At 47.2% G+C, this 17,177-nt stretch overlaps 1 long non-coding RNA gene across 1 annotated transcript in view; it reads left to right on the top strand.

Moving 5' to 3' along the window:
- LOC138354635 (uncharacterized) overlaps positions 1-12,079 on the top strand; it is a 14,288-nt gene extending 2,209 nt beyond the window's left edge. Inside the window, exons 2-3 of the long non-coding RNA XR_011223616.1 lie at positions 282-398; positions 11,772-12,079. This is a non-coding gene — a long non-coding RNA (uncharacterized lncRNA). The remainder of the gene's footprint in view (positions 1-281; positions 399-11,771) is intronic.
- The last annotated feature ends 5,098 nt before the right edge of the window (positions 12,080-17,177 follow it).

Raw genomic sequence — 17,177 nt, 5'->3', positions numbered from 1 at the left:
GCAGCTTAGCCCCAACCTACATGTAGCATCCCAGTCCATCTTAAGTGATCATTACCTTACTGGCTGTGTTTTCTCTTCAGCACTGAATGTAATGTGGTGGAACATAAGCAGATACATATCAGGTCTTAGAGAATCTGTACTTCATACATTTCTTAATAATGTCTCACAAATATTTAAATAATTAAAAAAAAATTGTATAATAACTTCATATTATTCTTGCAATTTATTTTTGCATTTTTTTATACAAAATTTACATTTTAAAAGATTACCTCTATTTTTAGATTGATGACTTTAAGACTACAGTGCCATCCACAGCATATCATGGTCTTAAAATATCTCCTAGCAATGACGAGACCAATTTTCACAGAGATCAAATTTTTGCTAAGCAGTAATCACAGGTAAATATATATTATATATATAATATTATATATATAAAATTAGCTACTTCATTGCTCAAAGCACCTTTAGACATTCTGAGAGTTGTGCTATTTTATTAATTAATTAATTAGGCTATATTTTAATGTTTTGTAATGTTTTCATTACTTTTTTTGTTTTGAAATATAAATTGTTGAGTTTTGAAACATTTTGACATTAACTATACCTGAATATTTAAAACAAAAAAATACCAGAACTATGTCTTTGACAATTGCACTAAGAAGTCTTTGCCAAAATCAGGTGCTCAGTGCAGTAGTTAAAAACTTAAAAGTTGTACCACCTCTGGTGCAAGATTAGGGACCCATAGCCTCAGAGAAGAAAATAAAGAGTACTCAGAGAAGGCCTTGAATAATAGGCAGGCTGTTTGTGTGTGTTTCGACGGTAAGCTTGCTGACACCATATGTAATTGGTGTCAGCAAGTGTAGTTACAGGATTAGAGCTACGCTCGTGGTGTCCCGTCTACCCAGCACTCTTTGTCACATAATGCTTTGAAACTACTGACGGTCTTGGCCGCCACCACCTTCTCACTTAACTTGTTCCAACCGTGTACCACTCTGTATGCGAAAGGAAATTTTTGTATATTTCTTTGGCATCTTTGTTTAGTTAGTTTAAATCTATGACCTTTTGTTCTTGAAGTTCCAGGTCTCGGGAAATCTTCCCTATCGATTTTATCAATTCCTGTTACTATTTTGTACATAGTGATTTTATCACCTCTTTTTGTTGTCTTCTAGTTTTGGCATATTTAATGCCTCTGACCTCTCCACATAGCTCTTGCCCTTTAGTTCTGGGAGCCACTTAGTAGCATGTCTTTGCACCTTTTCCAGATTGTTGATGTGCTTCTTAAGATATGGGCACCACACAACCGCTGCATATTCTAGCCTTGGCCGAACAAAACTCGTGAACAATTTCTTTAGTATTTCGCCATCCATGTATTTAAACGAAATTCTGAAGTTAGAAAGCGTGGCATAGGCTCCTCACACAACGTTCTTTATGTGGGCCTCAAGTGATAGTTTTCTATCTAGAATCAACCCTAGACCTCTTTCTTTTATCAGAATTATATAAAGATTTCTCACATAATTTGTAGGTTGTGTGGGATCTATGTTCTATTCCACATTCCATAACATGGCATTTATTCACATTAAATTTCATTTGCCAAGTGGTGCTCCATATATTTATTTTGTCCAGGTTTTCTTGAAGGGCATGACAATCAATTAAATTTTTTATCCATCCCATTATCTTAGCATCATCAGCAAACATGTTTATATAATTCTGTATTCCAACTGGTAGATCATTTATGTAGACAATGAACATTTCTGGTGCATGTACTGTGGTACTCCACTTGTGACACTTCTCCAGTCCGATTGCCTCTGATTACTGCCCTCATTTTTCTATCAGTCAGAAAATTTTTCATCCATGTTAGAAGCTTACCTGTCACCCATCCAAAATTTTCTAGTTTCCAGAACAACCTCTTATGTGGAACTCTGTCGAAAGCCTTTTTTATGTCTAGATAGATGCAGTCGACCCAACTACCTTTTTCCTTTAAAATCTCTGTGGCTCAATCATAGAAACTGAGTAAATTCGATACACAGGATCTTCCAGATCGAAAACAATACTGTCTGTGATATTATATAATTTCCCTCCAGGTGTTCTACCCATTTAGTTTTTATTATTTTTTTTTCAATCTTTTCACTGTTACACTTGTCAATGATTCAGGTCTATAACTGAGAGGGGTGGGGTCTTCCCTGTTGCCACTTTTGTAGATTGGAACTATGTTAGCCTTTTTCCACATGTTTGCTATGACTCCTGTACACAGGGATGCCTGAAAGATCAGGTGAAGTGGAAGGCTGAGCTCAGATGCACATTCTCTCAGAACCCATGGTGAAACTCCATCTGGACCAACTGCTTTGTTCTTACTTAGCTCCTTTAGCATATTTTCCACTTCATCTCTAGACACCTCTATACGCTCTATGATGTTCTCAGAAATTCTTATTGTGTCTGGTTCTCTTAAGATTTCATTTTGTATAAACACACTTTGGAACTTTTGGTTTAATGTTTCACACATTGCATTATCATTTTCTGTGAATCTGTTTCCTATTTTCAACCTCTGGATATTATCCTTTACCTGCAATTTGTTGTTTATGAATTTGTAGAATAGGCCCAGTTCTGTTTTACATTTATCCATTATCCCTTTTTAAAAATTTCTTTCTGCCTCTCCCCTTACTGCTGTATAGTTGTTTCTCGCAGCTTTGTATCGCTGGTATGATTGGGGGTTTGGCTTCTATGTTGATACCTGCTTGATGGGGTTCTGCTCTTCTACTCCCCAAGCCCGCCCCGAGGCCAGGCTCGACTTGTGAAAGTTTGGTCCACCAGGCTGTTGCTTGGAGCGGCCCGCAGGGCCACATACCCACCACAGCCCGGCTGATCCGGAACTTCTCTTAGAAAACAGTCCAGTTTTCTCCTGAAGATGTCCACGGTTGTTCCGGCAATATTTCTTATAGTCGCTGGGAGGACGTTGAACAACCGCGGACCTCTGATGTTTATACAGTGCTCTCTGATTGTGCCTGTGGCACCTCTGCTCTTCACTGGTTCAATCTTGCATTTTTTTCCATATCGTTCACTCCAGTACGTTGTTATTTTACTGTGTAGATTTGGGACCTGGCCCTCCAGTATCTTCCATGTGTATATTATTTGGTATCTCTCTCGTCTCCTTTCTAGAGAGTACATTTGGAGAGCTTTGAGACGATCCCAATAATTTAGGTGTTTTATCTCGTCTATGCGTGCCGTATATGTTCTCTGTATTCCCTCTATTTCAGCAATCTCTCCTGCTCTGAAGGGGGAAGTGAATACTGAGCAGTACTCGATACGGGACAACATAAGTGACTTGAAGAGTACAACCATTGTGATGGGATCCCTGGATTTGAAAGTTCTCATAATCCATCCGATCATTTTTCTGGCTGACGCAATATTTGCTTGGTTATGCTCCCTAAACGTTAGATCGTCGGACATCATTATTCCCAAATCCTTGACATGCTGTTTTTCTACTATGGGAAGATTCGATTGTGTTTTGTACCCTGTATTATGTTTCAGATCTTCATTTTTGCCATACCTGAAATTTATCACTGTTAAACATCATGTTATTTTCTGCTGCCCAATCTGCTTTGTTGACATCTGCTTGTAGTTTTTCAATGTCTTTCATTCCATTTTTGTGTCTTTTGGTCTGTGGCCCTCTCTCAATTTCTGTTGAACCAATCCTGTTTTCTGGCCCTGCATCTCTGTTTTGGTATGAATGTTTGTGTGCCTTCATTGTATATTTTGCAAAATTTGGCATACATTTAATTTACTTCCCTGTCTAGCAACAAGTCTGCCTAATTACTTATTAAACAAATTTTGAAGTTCCCCATAGTGACCTCTCTCTCTTGAAATCAAGTTTATCAACTGTTTCAATGTCCCCATTTTCTGTGTGTGTGTGTTTGGAGGCTAAGCTTGCTGATACCATGTGTGTGTGTGTGTTTAGAGGCTAAGCTTGCTGATACCATGTGTGTATTTGGAGGCTAAGCTTGCTGATACCATGTGTGTGTGTGTTTGGAGGCTAAGCTTGCTGATACCATGTGTGTGTGTGTTTGGAGGCTAAGCTTGCTGATACCATGTGTGTGTGTGTGTGTTTGGAGGCTAAGCTTGCTGATACTATGTGTGTGTGTGTGTTTGGAGGCTAAGCTTGCTGATACCATGTGTGTGTGTGTGTTTGGAGGCTAAGCTTGCTGATACCATGTGTGTGTGTGTGTTTGGAGGCTAAGTTTGCTGATACCATGTGTGTATTTGGAGGCTAAGCTTGCTGATACCATTTGTGTGTGTGTGTTTAGAGGCTAAGCTTGCTGATACCGTTTGTGTGTGTGTGTGTATTTGGAGGCTAAGCTTGCTGATACCAAGTGTGTGTGTGTGTTTGGAGGCTAAGCTTGCTGATACCATTTGTGTGTGTGTGTTTAGAGGCTAAGCTTGCTGATACCGTTTGTGTGTGTGTGTGTGTGTGTTTGGAGGCTAAGCTTGCTGATACCGTTTGTGTGTGTGTGTGTGTTTAGAGGCTAAGCTTGCTGATACCATGTGTGTATTTGGAGGCTAAGCTTGCTGATACCATTTGTGTGTGTGTGTTTAGAGGGTAAGCTTGCTGATACCATGTGTGTATTTGGAGGCTAAGCTTGCTGATACCATGTGTGTGTGTGTTTGGAGGCTAAGCTTGCTGATACCATGTGTGTGTGTGTTTGGAGGCTAAGCTTGCTGATACCGTTTGTGTGTGTGTGTGTGTGTGTTTAGAGGCTAAGCTTGCTGATACCATGTGTGTATTTGGAGGCTAAGCTTGCTGATACCATTTGTGTGTGTGTGTTTAGAGGGTAAGCTTGCTGATACCATGTGTGTATTTGGAGGCTAAGCTTGCTGATACCATGTGTGTGTGTGTTTGGAGGCTAAGCTTGCTGATACCATTGTGTGTGTGTTTGGAGGCTAAGCTTGCTGATACCATGTGTGTGTGTGTGTTTGGAGGCTAAGCTTGCTGATACCATGTGTGTGTGTGTGTTTGGAGGCTAAGCTTGCTGATACCATGTGTGTGTGTGTGTTTGGAGGCTAAGTTTGCTAACACCGTGTGTGTTAGCACCTATTTCTGGGGGGAGCCCCGTCGGCTCCCCGGAGCTATCCCAGGCTGATATGCTAATGTCAGACTTTGGCATCAGTCATGTGTATGGAGTTCTTAGGCCTACCGGGGACCACGGCCAGAACCGGGCCCCCTCAGAGAGGCAAGGGGAGCAATGGCCTATAGAAGCCCCCGTGTAGTTGGAAGCATTCTATGTCTGCCATCGACCGGAACAGGCACCCAGAAAGGTAAGCGCCCCAAAACAAACCCCTATTCTGGTTAAAATTGCTACCTAATACCAAACTAGTGGATAGAACTCCCCAACCGAAAACAAGCAAATTAGTGTGACGTCACACACTGCCGCGCCGCTGTCTGCGCAGCTCCCCCCTCCCCGGGAGGGGGAAGGGGGAGCCCCAGACCCCCCGCGCCGGCTACCCACACCTCAGTTCTTGAGGCTGATGCTATAGGCGATGGTCGTGTGCTCTGGCTCCGGTGTCGCTACTGCACTGTGCTTTGAGTGTGGTGTTAGTTTTGTGGGTGCGAGAGCCAGGAGTTATCTTCAGTACTCGGGCTGCATGCGCCTAGGGCTGCCTTCCCTAGGTGCCCTGTAAGTACTGCCCTTGGGGCTTGGGGCCACCTTCCACAGGCTCCTCGGGGTCTGCCTCTGCTGGTCCGTTTTACCTTTCGGTTTTTCGGCCGCCTGTTGGGCTCTTGGGTGTTCTGTTCTCCCTTGTTACCGGCAGGTAAGAGGCAGTTTGCACTGGTAGGGGCGCAGGGTGCTGCTCAGCTTGTACTTCCCGACATCGCGGCCGGCTCTGTTCCTTGGGGTTCGCTGTCCTCTTGCGGGGTTTTGTTTTTCTTTTTCTTTTTGCCTGGTGGGGGGTTCTGTCATTTTATTCAGTTTGTTTTGCCCTTCCACTGTTCTCCTCGGTGGCGCCCCCTGCTAGGTCCCCGTGAGTGTACACGTCCCTGGGGTTCAGCTTTAGAAGTTTGCTTGGTAGTTTTGGGCGCCGGTTTGCAGCACCCTGCCTGGGACTACCTGAGCGCGAGTCCTCTTAAAGTAAACGCTTAGGACCCTGGGAATCCCCTAGGGGGCGCGTGGGTCCGATGGATGTGACCCCGGAGTCCCCACTCGCTGTGTGCGAGTTTGAGGGTTGCTCGGTCCCCTTGTCTCAGGGTGACCCTCATTGTTTTTGCCTCTGCCACGCTGCCTGTTGGGTCGGTGATACTTTCGACCCTGAGTCCTGTGAGTGTTGCTGCTTGCTTGTGACTCAATTTACCCAATCCTCTGATGATTCTATTCGGGTACAGGCGGCACGTGCGTTGCAGTCTAGGTTTCGTCTGTTGCAACGCGCTCGGTTGGTTGCTTCCCCGGATGCCCCGGGGCTGCCCCGCTTTGCTTTTCGAGACCCGGACTTGGGGGTGGGGGTCGCTTCGATCCTGGTTCAGTCCGCACCTCCTCGTCCTTCCCCTTCTGTTCGTTCTGGTCCCCCGCCCCTGCTTCCGGCCCCGAAGCGTCTGAGGGTTTCGGGGTCGGAGCAGGGGTTACTTGATCTCGAGACTCGGGCAGCTTCGGGGGTTGCCCCTTCCGGGGGGGCGGCAGAGGCATTCGAGTCTTGTCTCCCGGCCGAAGCTTCAGGGTCTGACCAGTGGGCCCCCCTTCCTCCAGCTTTTCCGGCTGCTCCGTCCTTGTCTTGTGGGGTCGGGGCTTGGGGAGAGGACTCGGCCTCGGGTCCTGTGGTGACGGACCTCGAGGCTGGGGAGGGGCTGACTTGGGGGCCTTGGGCCCCGCTGGACCCCGCCTGGGTTTTTCTTCCCACTGAGCGGGGCTTATTGTTACAAGGAGTGGGGTTTTCTTTCCCCCCCTCTGCGTACGAGTTGGATTTGGTGTCGGCCCCTCCCCGGGTACGGTTCCGTGTTCCCCCGGGTACGTCGGTTCCGTCCTTCCGGAGGTTTTCGGCTTATCGCATCCAACCTGGTGTGGTGCGAGCGGCCTTTGCAGCTTACCTCCTGCGTGACCCGGATTATGCCTCGGAAATGGATCCGTCCACGTTCAGGTTTGGGACTTCGTTCCCTTTCTGGCTCCGTTACGAGGTTCCGGAGTCATCCTGGCTAGCAGACTGCCCCTTGTTTGGTCTGGATTCCTGGCATTCCTTCTGTCGTTCCCGCACGCTGGAGTGGCGGGAAGCTTCCACGGTGCTTCAGGTTTTCCTGGGGGGTGAACTTGAGTACCTGAATGAGTGCTTGTTTGCCCCTGCCCTTCCCCGCGATGTGGGCGTTATTCAGCTCCATGTGCAGGTTCCCTCCCTTTCGGCGGCGCTCGTGGCGGAGGACTTGCGCGCTCGGGGCCTTTTGTGTTCGGCCTTGCGGTTCTTTTCCCTCCTGGAGCTGTCTTCGGATTGGCTCGTGGAGGATGTGGGGACGCTTGGGTCCGTCCCGGGGTCCGGCACCTTGTCCTCGGCTGCGCGTTCGTCGGCTGCCTTGTTGAAGCTGTTCACGCCGATTTTGCGGGATGCGGTTTCCCTGTTCTATGCTTCCCGTCTCGCGTGTCGGCAGGCAGTGCTGGGTTCCTCCGTGGAATCTGCTTGGGCTCTGGCTCTTAGGCGTTCTTCACCTTTTTGTCCTCTCCTGTTTGGGGAGTCGGCCGTGGCGCAGTTTATTCAGGCTGCGTCGGCGGCTTGTCGTCCGATGTCGGACTTGTTGGTTTTCCAGGGGTCCCGGGGTGGGTCTTCCCGGAAAGGTCGTGCCAGGGCTCGGGGTTCCTCTCGTCGTGGTAGGCCTCTGGTGTCAGGTTTGGGGTTGGCTCCTCCTGCGGACCCTCCCTCGTCTGGTCGGCGCGGTGTTCGCGCTGTGCGGGGTTCTGGGTCTCGTAAGGGTCGCCGGCCCTTTCGCGGTTTGCCCCTTTGACGGGGCGATGGGGGGGCGGCTTGCGCTGTTCGCCCGCGCCTGGTCCCACGATTCGTGGGCCTTTCGGGTCGTGTCTCGCGGCCTGCGGTGGCGTTGGGTGGCCCCTCCCCCCTTTGGGGGGTCGGGGCTGGCGGGGCAGGCTTCTTCCCCTGCGCTCTGTCGAGTCGTCTTGGAGTGGGTACGCTTGGGCGTCGTCGAAACGACGTCGTCCCTCAGATGGGTTTCCCGTCTGTTTCTGGTTCCGAAACGGGACTGCGCGGACCTGCGGTTCATTCTGGACTTGTCCCGTCTGAACCCCTGGGTTCATTGCCCCTCCTTTCGGATGACTACGCTGTCTCAGGTTCGGCTCCTCTTGGAGCCGGGTGCTTGGATGGTGTCCCTGGACCTCCGGGACGCTTATTGGCATGTCCCGATTCATCCGCGGTTCAGGGACTGGCTCGGTTTTGTAGTGGGGCGTCTGAGTTACCGCTTTCGTTGTCTCCCGTTCGGGTTGAACCTGGCACCTCGCATGTTCACACGCCTTACACGGGTTGTGGTGGCTCGTTTGCGTCTCCTAGGTGTTCGGGTGTTGGCCTACCTCGACGACTGGCTGGTTTGGGCTCCCAGCCAGTCAGCTTGCTTGCTAGCCAGGGATTTGGTTCTTTCCCAGCTCGCCGGGTTCGGGTTCTTGGTGAACTGGAGGAAGTCCCATCTGGTTCCCTCTCAGGTTCGGACTTGGCTGGGTCTCGTGTGGGACTCTCGGACCGCCTCCTTGTCTCTCCCTCCGGAGTCTCTCCTGCGGCTGCGGTCCCGCCTTCGTTTATTTCTGGAGGGCCCTCGGGTCACCCGGCGGTTGCTCGAGGGGCTGTGCGGGAGCCTGAACTTTGCGATGGTGGTCTACCCGCCGGGTCGGGTTTGGCTTCGACGGCTGTTCTGGTTCCTTCGGGGTTCCCCCTTCCGCCTCTCTCGCGATCGCAGAGTTCGACCCCCGGAGGACTTGCGTCGGTTGCTGCGTCACCGGCTTCCTCTTTGGGTTTTTCGGGGTTCAGTGCCTTGGCGCCTACCCGAGCCCTCGCTCGATGTGTACACGGATGCGTCGTCTCTCGGCTGGGGTTTTGTGACCAGTGCTCACCAGGCCGGCCAGGGGCGTTGGGATCCGTCCTTCCGTCGAGCTCACAGTACGGTGCGGGAGTTCGCGGCAGTGTGGTTTGCTCTGGGGAGGATTCGGGTGGCCCGCGGATCGACGATTCGGCTCCATTCGGACTGCTCTCCGGTGGTTCATTGCCTGAACCGCGGGGGTTCGATGCGGTCCTTGTCTCTTTGGGGTTGGTCGCTTCGGGTGACTCGTCTGCTGAGTTCTCGGGGTTTGGCTCTCCTGGCGGTTCACGTACGGGGCGTGTCCAACGTCTTGGCCGACGCCCTGTCTCGCTTCGTTCCCCTCCACGGAGTGGACGGTCGACGACGAGTCCTTCCGTTGGCTTTGCCAGACGTTCGGGCGCCCCGAGGTGGACCTCTTCGCGTCGGCGTGGTCGCGGCGTCTTCCCGTTTATGCGGCGCCCTTCCCCGATTGCGAGGCCGTCGGGGTCGATGCCTTTCGGCTCGACTGGTCGAGGTGGGGGTTCCTGTACCTCTTTCCCCCAGTTCGGCTGTTGCTCCAGGTCCTGACTCGCTTAGAGACTTACCGGGGGAGAGTTGTCCTTCTGGCCCCTTGGTGGCCGGCCCAGCCTTGGTTTCAGGCGCTGGTTGCTCGGTGTCCGAACCCGAGGGTTTTCCCGCGGCTCCGCCTCTTTCAGCAGATCGGGCCGGTACGTCACGTAGCTGGTTCGATCTTCTCCTCGAGTCTTCGCGTATGGTTTTTTTTGACTCGAGTCTATCATCATCTCTATGGTGATCAGGTGGCCTCCTTGTTGGTGTCCCACCTGAGGGCTTCTTCTCGGCGGCAGTATGAAGTTTCCTGGCGGTCCTTCCGTTTCTTTTTGCGTCTTCGTCGTGTTAGCTCCTTGTCTGTTCGGGTGGTCTTGTCCTTCCTCTCGTGGTTGTTTCAGGACCGTCATCTTGTGCCTAACACTGTCGCTTCGTATCGTGCGGCGCTGGCGGAGCCGCTTCAGCTTGCTTTCGGTATCGATGTTACGTCTGCGCCGTTTCGCAAGCTGTCTCGTGCATTGTTTCACCTCCGGCCTGCTCATGCGTCGCCTGAGCCGTCCTGGTCTTTGGACAGAGTGCTCGCTTTCCTTTCATCTCCTCGTTTCGTTGTGGCCCCTTCGGTCCAGGATTGTTTTTCCAAGGCACTTTTCTTGTTGGCTTTGGCCTCTGGGGGTCGGGTGGGGGAGCTTCATGCTCTCCTCCGGCGCAGGGGTTTCTGCTCTTTTGGTCGTGGTGATTGTTTTGTTCGTTTGCAGCCGTCTCCTTCTTTTCTGGCGAAGAATGAGACTGCTGCGTTCCGGAGGGGTCCATGGGTGGTTGATGCTTGGTTGGTCAGGCCGGGGGTGCATCATGTTTTGTGTCCGGTTGCGGCACTTCGCCGTTATTTGCGCGCCACAGCTTCTGTGTCCGGGGACGCGCTGTGGGTTGATCCGGTTTCCCTTCTTCCCTGTTCGCGGGTTCGGGTCTCTCAGGTCGTCCGCAGGGTTATTAGGTCTAGCCAGCCTGCGGTCTATCCCCGTGCCCATGACGTTCGTAAGTTCGCGGCTCTTGCTGCCGTCTTTGGGAATATGTCTTGGTCTGATATTCGGGCGCGGGGATTTTGGCGGTCGAACAGGGTCCTGGCTGCTCGTTACCTTATGAATGTCCCTGGCCCTCGTCGGGCCTGTGTTGCTTTGGGTCGGCGGTTGCAGCCAGTTGTCTCGGCTTCGAGTTGAGGGGTGAGCGACGACCGCCTCCCGGGTAAGTCCCTCTTTTTCTGTCTGTGGGTAGTTAGCTCCGGGGAGCCGACGGGGCTCCCCCCAGAAAACCAGCGTTGAATGTAATGAAACGCCATTTTCTGGGTGAGTCCCGGAGGCTCCCCGGCATCCCTCCCTCCCTCCGGTCGGCGGTTTTTCGCGTTTTTGACATCCAGCCTCAAGAACTGAGGTGTGGGTAGCCGGCGCGGGGGGTCTGGGGCTCCCCCTTCCCCCTCCCGGGGAGGGGTGAGCTGCGCAGACAGCGGCGCGGCAGTGTGTGACGTCACACTAATTTGCTTGTTTTCGGTTGGGGAGTTCTATCCACTAGTTCGGTATTAGGTAGCAATTTTAACCAGAATAGGGGTTTGTTTTGGGGTGCTTACCTTTCTGGGTGCCTGTTCCGGTCGATGGCAGACATAGAATGCTTCCAACTACACGGGGGCTTCTATAGGCCATTGCTCCCCTTGCCTCTCTGAGGGGGCCCGGTTCTGGCCGTGGTCCCCGGTAGGCCTAAGAACTCCATACACATGACTGATGCCAAAGTCTGACATTAGCATATCAGCCTGGGATAGCTCCGGGGAGCCTCCGGGACTCACCCAGAAAATGGCGTTTCATTACATTCAACGCTGGTTTTTTACTCACCTGTTTAAATAATAATAGGGGTGTGTACCACATCTGGTGCAATTGTAGGGACCCACAGCCTTGAAGAAAATAAAGAGTATTCAGAGAAGACCTTGTGGATTCTCACTGAACACTAATCTTTTCTTCTCCTACCACCCCTCTTATTTTGTTTTATGCTGTATTCTATTATATATCATATAAATACATAGCCAAATGGCAATATTTATTATGTCTATACAAAAAGAAGACATCCACTTTATTTTTTTTCTCTCCTTTGTTTCTATGTGGATTTTGTTGTGACTAATGATTCTCCTCCTTCCCATCAACAGGTCTTCCTCACTGGGCTTGCTTGGCTTTTGTGTTACTGTGAGGGTGCCATCATCGTTTACCCTTCAAGACTGACTCATGCTGGCATTGCATTTGTGGACTTCCCTTCACAGTAAACAGTCCTTCTCCATATGGTGATTGTCCAGGGCAAGCAGGGTGTGACTGCCATCTTGGAGAAGCAGGGTCTTTTAATATGAAGAATCTTCCGTCTTCTCTACTTACGCCAGCTTGTGCCGGCCTTGCATTCTTGTTACTTCATGGCCCTTGGGCCTTTTTTATTTATTTTACATAATAAATTTTTTGATTAATACCCGTGTTTCACAAGAGATCCTTAACATTTTAAGCACCAATTGTATTGACTAATGTACGTCTTGTAACCTTTAAGACATAAATAGACAAGACATAGATAAATGAGTGAATAATACTGAGTGACTAGGTTAGGGCGAGGAACATAGTACAGTGTCTGGCTTTGGAAGAATGCCTACTGTTTTAGAAACCTTATTGCCATGATCATAATCGTATGGGTTAAAAAGCATTTGTTGTCACTCCTACACTGTGGCTTGTTGAGCTTGAAACCTTTGCTCCTTGTTCGTGTTACATCTGACCTTTTGAAGAAATTGTATGAATCAATATCCTCCAAATTGTTCAGTATTTTAAAGGTTTCGCTCTATTACTCTATCATTTGCATATATCTAAGCATATAGATTAGATATAGATTTAGATTAGATTTTTTATTCAGGTAAAGGTACATACATTGCAGATGAGTTACAAAGGGAAAGACATTGACTAGAGTTCACTAGCTCTATTGGAAGAGAAACGTCTGCAAGACAAGTGTGGGCAAAAATTAAGGTAGCAGCGGCTCACAACGACCCCCAACGGCTTCATTTTGTATCTTCTCCAACTTGCCCATCCTACCTTTACCAAAACAAGAAATGACAGGTGCAGCATAATCAATAAGAAATCTTACAGTACTCAAGTACATCATTCGTAGCACTTGGACTCCCACTCCTTTCCACAGCATGCCAAGGCCTTCAGAGGTTGTAATCTCTTCCGACATTGACTCAACAGTCTGTTCATCTCAGTTTCCAAACTCTCATAGGTATATCCAACATATATGCCTAAATATTTATATATATTAACTCTCTATATTTTTACCGTTTATTTCCAATATAATGGGCCTCCGACTTCTACATTCAAACTTTAGTTTTGTCTTCATTAACCACTAGTCCCATGTGGTGACACTGGTTTCCGAAATTGTCCAACACTGTTTGAATCTTTGAAATATCTTTGCCCTGAAACAAAATATCATCGGCATATATGATTGGAGTTACCCAATTTGAGTATTTCTCAGATGCTATCTTATTCATTAGTACATAAAACAGGGTGAGACTCAACACTCCTCCCTGAGGTGTGCAGAGTTCTTGACCTTGATACCTTGAACCATACAACCTTGATACCACACCTGAGCCTTCCTTTCCTGAAGATAATCCCCTATCCAGCGCAATAATCTCCCTTCAACACCAAGACCAGCTAATTCATATAAAATAATCTCTTTGTTGGCTTTATCAAAAGCTCCTTATAAATCAATAAAAATTCTATAATAATCATTACCATTAGCTAGACATTTAATAATACAGTCAGAGGTACTTTTTCCTCTGAGGAACCCGAAAAATTATTAGACAGCTGATCACCTATTATATTCAAAAGTTTATTTAAAATGATCCTCTCCATCATTTTACAAAAACACGAGGTTAAAGACACAGGTCTGTACTCTCCATTGGCTTAAGGGATAAGGATGATCATAGTTCTTTTTCATTTACTGGGAATTCTGCCCTCTTTATAACTAATATTAAAGAGGTCTAACAGCAGGCTTTTCGTCATAATGGCAAGTTCATTATGTATTTCATAAGTTACTCCATCCTCCCCAGGGGGCGGTAGATTTCCCAACTTTAATCGCCGTTATTAGTTCTTCTCTGGTAATACCTGTGCAAGTGACATCACCACTGTTACCTGCTGTAAGTATAAAATCCTTTCTTAGATCTTTCCAAGAATCAAACGACTCTCTCGTTACAGCGGGTAATTAAATGAACTAAGTTTGGCAGCTTCCGCCCATTTATTTACGAGACCTTTTGCAATTCCTTACTGGTCAGGATGTGCAACAAAATTATGCTTTTTACCCCTTATTTCATTTATGTCTTGCCAGATTTCCTTCAAGTTTGTTACTCCCAACTTTCTCTGCAAACTCCTGCCAATACTTGCTCCGAATTTCCTTTCTCTTCTCCGCACACTTTTATGGGGGGATGCTTTTCTATACCAGATGTTTTCCGGTTCAATGTTGCATTAAATACATCTACCTCCTTAATTAAATCTTAATAAAATGCTTCTGCCGAAACTGGCTTATAAGTATCATACCAAGACTTAATATAACCAACAAGACCCCTTAATTCTCCCTTATTAAACTTTAAGCTTTTCCTCTGAAGGCAGGCATGCTTTTTATCTAGTTTAAGCTGTATTTGTAATGCAAAATCTCTTAGCATTTCATCCACAGTAAGACAATTCTCCTCTATGCCCTCAGCATTTATCAAACAAGCATAATCTAATCTCCCTCCCCTCAGATGAGTAGGAGAGGGCTCGCCCAGCAGTTGAACATCTTCATGTTCAACATGTTCATCTTCATGTTCAGAATGTTACCATCCCTATCCCCAGTTTCCTGGAGTGCTGCTATGTTAATATTCTCTCTAAGAGTATAATAGTGTACATCCACCGCTCTAGTTTTTAATCCATTAACGTTCCAAGATAATATTATCAATCTACTTTCATCCATGAACTCCGTAATATTTTTTCTTTCTCCTCACTTGCACAACTACTACTAACATCGAAGGTAATAGTATTCATATCTATTTTCTTTGTTATTTCTGTATACCTTTTTACTTTAACGAAGGTACCCCCCAGGTGTAGGGAGGAATGATCTTTTCCAGGTATATTTTGAAAATCAGCATCGTTTTGCCACGTACCGCTTCGGTGGGTAGGCGGTTCCATGAGTTAATAACTATGTGGGTGAAAAAGTATCTCCTGTAACTGGTAACTGGCTATTCAGACGAAGGACTTCGGGTAGATGTAGTTTACATGGACCTGAACAACGGTCGTAGTCTGCTGTCTGCTCTGTGTCGAGGCTGTAGCGTCTTGGGTCGATTAGAACTGTACACGCCGAGTGCTACATTCTTGACTGGAGATTGTACTGTGTGCTATTCGATTGATTGATGAAGATTAAGCCACCCAAGAGGTGACACGGGCATGAATACCCCGTAAGTGGTGGCCCTTTTGAGCCATTACCAATATCAAGAGCTGATACTGGAGATCTGTGGAGGTGCGACTGCACCCTGCGTGACGGGAGATGTCTCCCGTGTGGTGTGTGCTATTCTGATTTATTTATAAAGATTAAGCCACCCAAGAGGTGGCACGGGCATGAATAGCCCGTAATGTGCTATTCTCAAGTCGCTTGCTTATGTACGGTGACGACACCTCACAGTAAGATATAGAAGGGTGGAAAACCGTTACCTGTAAATAGGGATAGGATTAATGCTTGTGTAATTAGTTATGCCATTATGATGATGAGATAATGGAGTATAAGGATTACTCGATCACTACATAATGCAAAGTCGGTCAGGTGAAGTCACAGTGAGAGGTTGTGTTAACCGGAGCTCCTGAGTGTTGTTATATTATCATAGCAATATGGAAGTTGTAGTGAAGGACCTGGTGACTCTAGTGGGAGCCCTGAGGACAGAGTTGGACTCTCTGCGGGAGGAGGTGCGTCAGCTTAAAAAACAACGAGAAGTAACGAAGGAGGAGACCAGCAGTAAAGGGACCTCGTCTTGGAGAGTTGCGAAAGACAGGGGCCTTAAGAAGACTTTGATAAAGCCGCCTTCAAACGCCATAGCAACTTCAAATTCATTTGACGTTTTGGAGGACGAGTGCTGTGGAGAGACTGTGGATCGCGCAAAAGGGAAAGCAACGAAGAGAAAGGAAGCGCAGGCCCCTCAGAAAGTAAAGGAAGTACCTAAGCAAACATTAGTTGTGGGAGATTCCCAGATAAGGTATTTGGATAGAACGTTTTGTGCTAGAGATAGGGGGAACAGGTTAAGGGTTTGCTATCCCGGAGCTGGCATTGGTGATATTATAAACAACATGAATGATATTATGGCTGGTAATGGGAACAATCCCATTATTTGCATTAGCGTGGGAGGAAATGATGTTGGTCGAGTCAGGAGTGAGGAACTGATTCAGAGGTATAAAACAGCCATAGAGTTAGTTAGGAGCAAGGGAGGAATCCCGATCATATGTGGCATTCTTCCAAGAAAGGGAGTGGGAAATGAATGGATATCGAGGGCACTTGGTGTCAATTGCCGGCTGGAAAGATATTGCAAATCAAATGCAATATCTTTCATAGACAACTGGGAACACTTCTATGGAAGAAATGAAATGTATGCTCGTGATGGGGTGCATCTATCGAGAGCTGGGGTTGTTGCTGTTGCGAACTCGCTAGAAGAAGTGGTTAGAGGTGTTTGTTTGGGTTTAAACTGTTAGTAGATAGAGGTATGGGAATTGATTTGGAGGAAGGAGGTAATAAAAGTATGTGTTTGTGGGAGAAAGGAATTGGCAAAACGATCAGGGAAAGAGAAGGTCCGCAAAATAACAATTCACTTAGGGTATATTACACTAACAGTAGAAGTCTAAGAAATAAAATTAACGAATTAAATGCTCTTGTCTGCACAGAAAAAATAGATATTATTGCACTTACCGAAACGTGGATGAATGTAGAAAATAGAGAACTATTAGCTGAATATCAAATATATGGATTTAAACTATTTCACACAGATAGATATATTAGACGAGGAGGTGGAGTAGCCATATATGTTAGGGACAATTTGAAATGTAGTCTCAAAGAGGGAATCAAAACAGAGCCACACACAGAAACTATTTGGATTGAATTAAACGAAAAAGCTAATAATATTATAATAGGAGTAATATATAGGCCACCAAATTTAGACAGAATGGAAGCAAAGCATCTATGGGATGAAATATCTAGAGCATCTAGATCTAACAGTATTTATGTCATGGGTGACTTTAATTTTAGCGGAATAAACTGGTTGAACAAAACAGGGAATAGTGAAGCAGAAGATTTTCTAGAATTAATTGACGATTGCTTTCTTACGCAACACATTAAGGAACCAACACGGGAAAATAATATTTTAGATTTAGTGTTAACTAACAGGGAAACGCAAATTAATGACATCGAAATAGGGAGTGAGCTAGGGAGCAGTGATCACAAAGAAATCAGATTTAGCATAGAATGGAATAGACCAGTAGGAGAAAATTCTGTTAAAGTGCCAGATTTTCGAAAAGCTGAT

This window comes from Procambarus clarkii, chromosome 64 (genome assembly GCF_040958095.1).
Source record: "Procambarus clarkii isolate CNS0578487 chromosome 64, FALCON_Pclarkii_2.0, whole genome shotgun sequence".
In the NCBI taxonomy this organism is placed as follows: Eukaryota; Metazoa; Arthropoda; class Malacostraca; order Decapoda; family Cambaridae; genus Procambarus; species Procambarus clarkii.
Note: the sequence above shows the minus strand (reverse complement) of the source record. Positions and strands in the feature narration are given on the sequence as shown.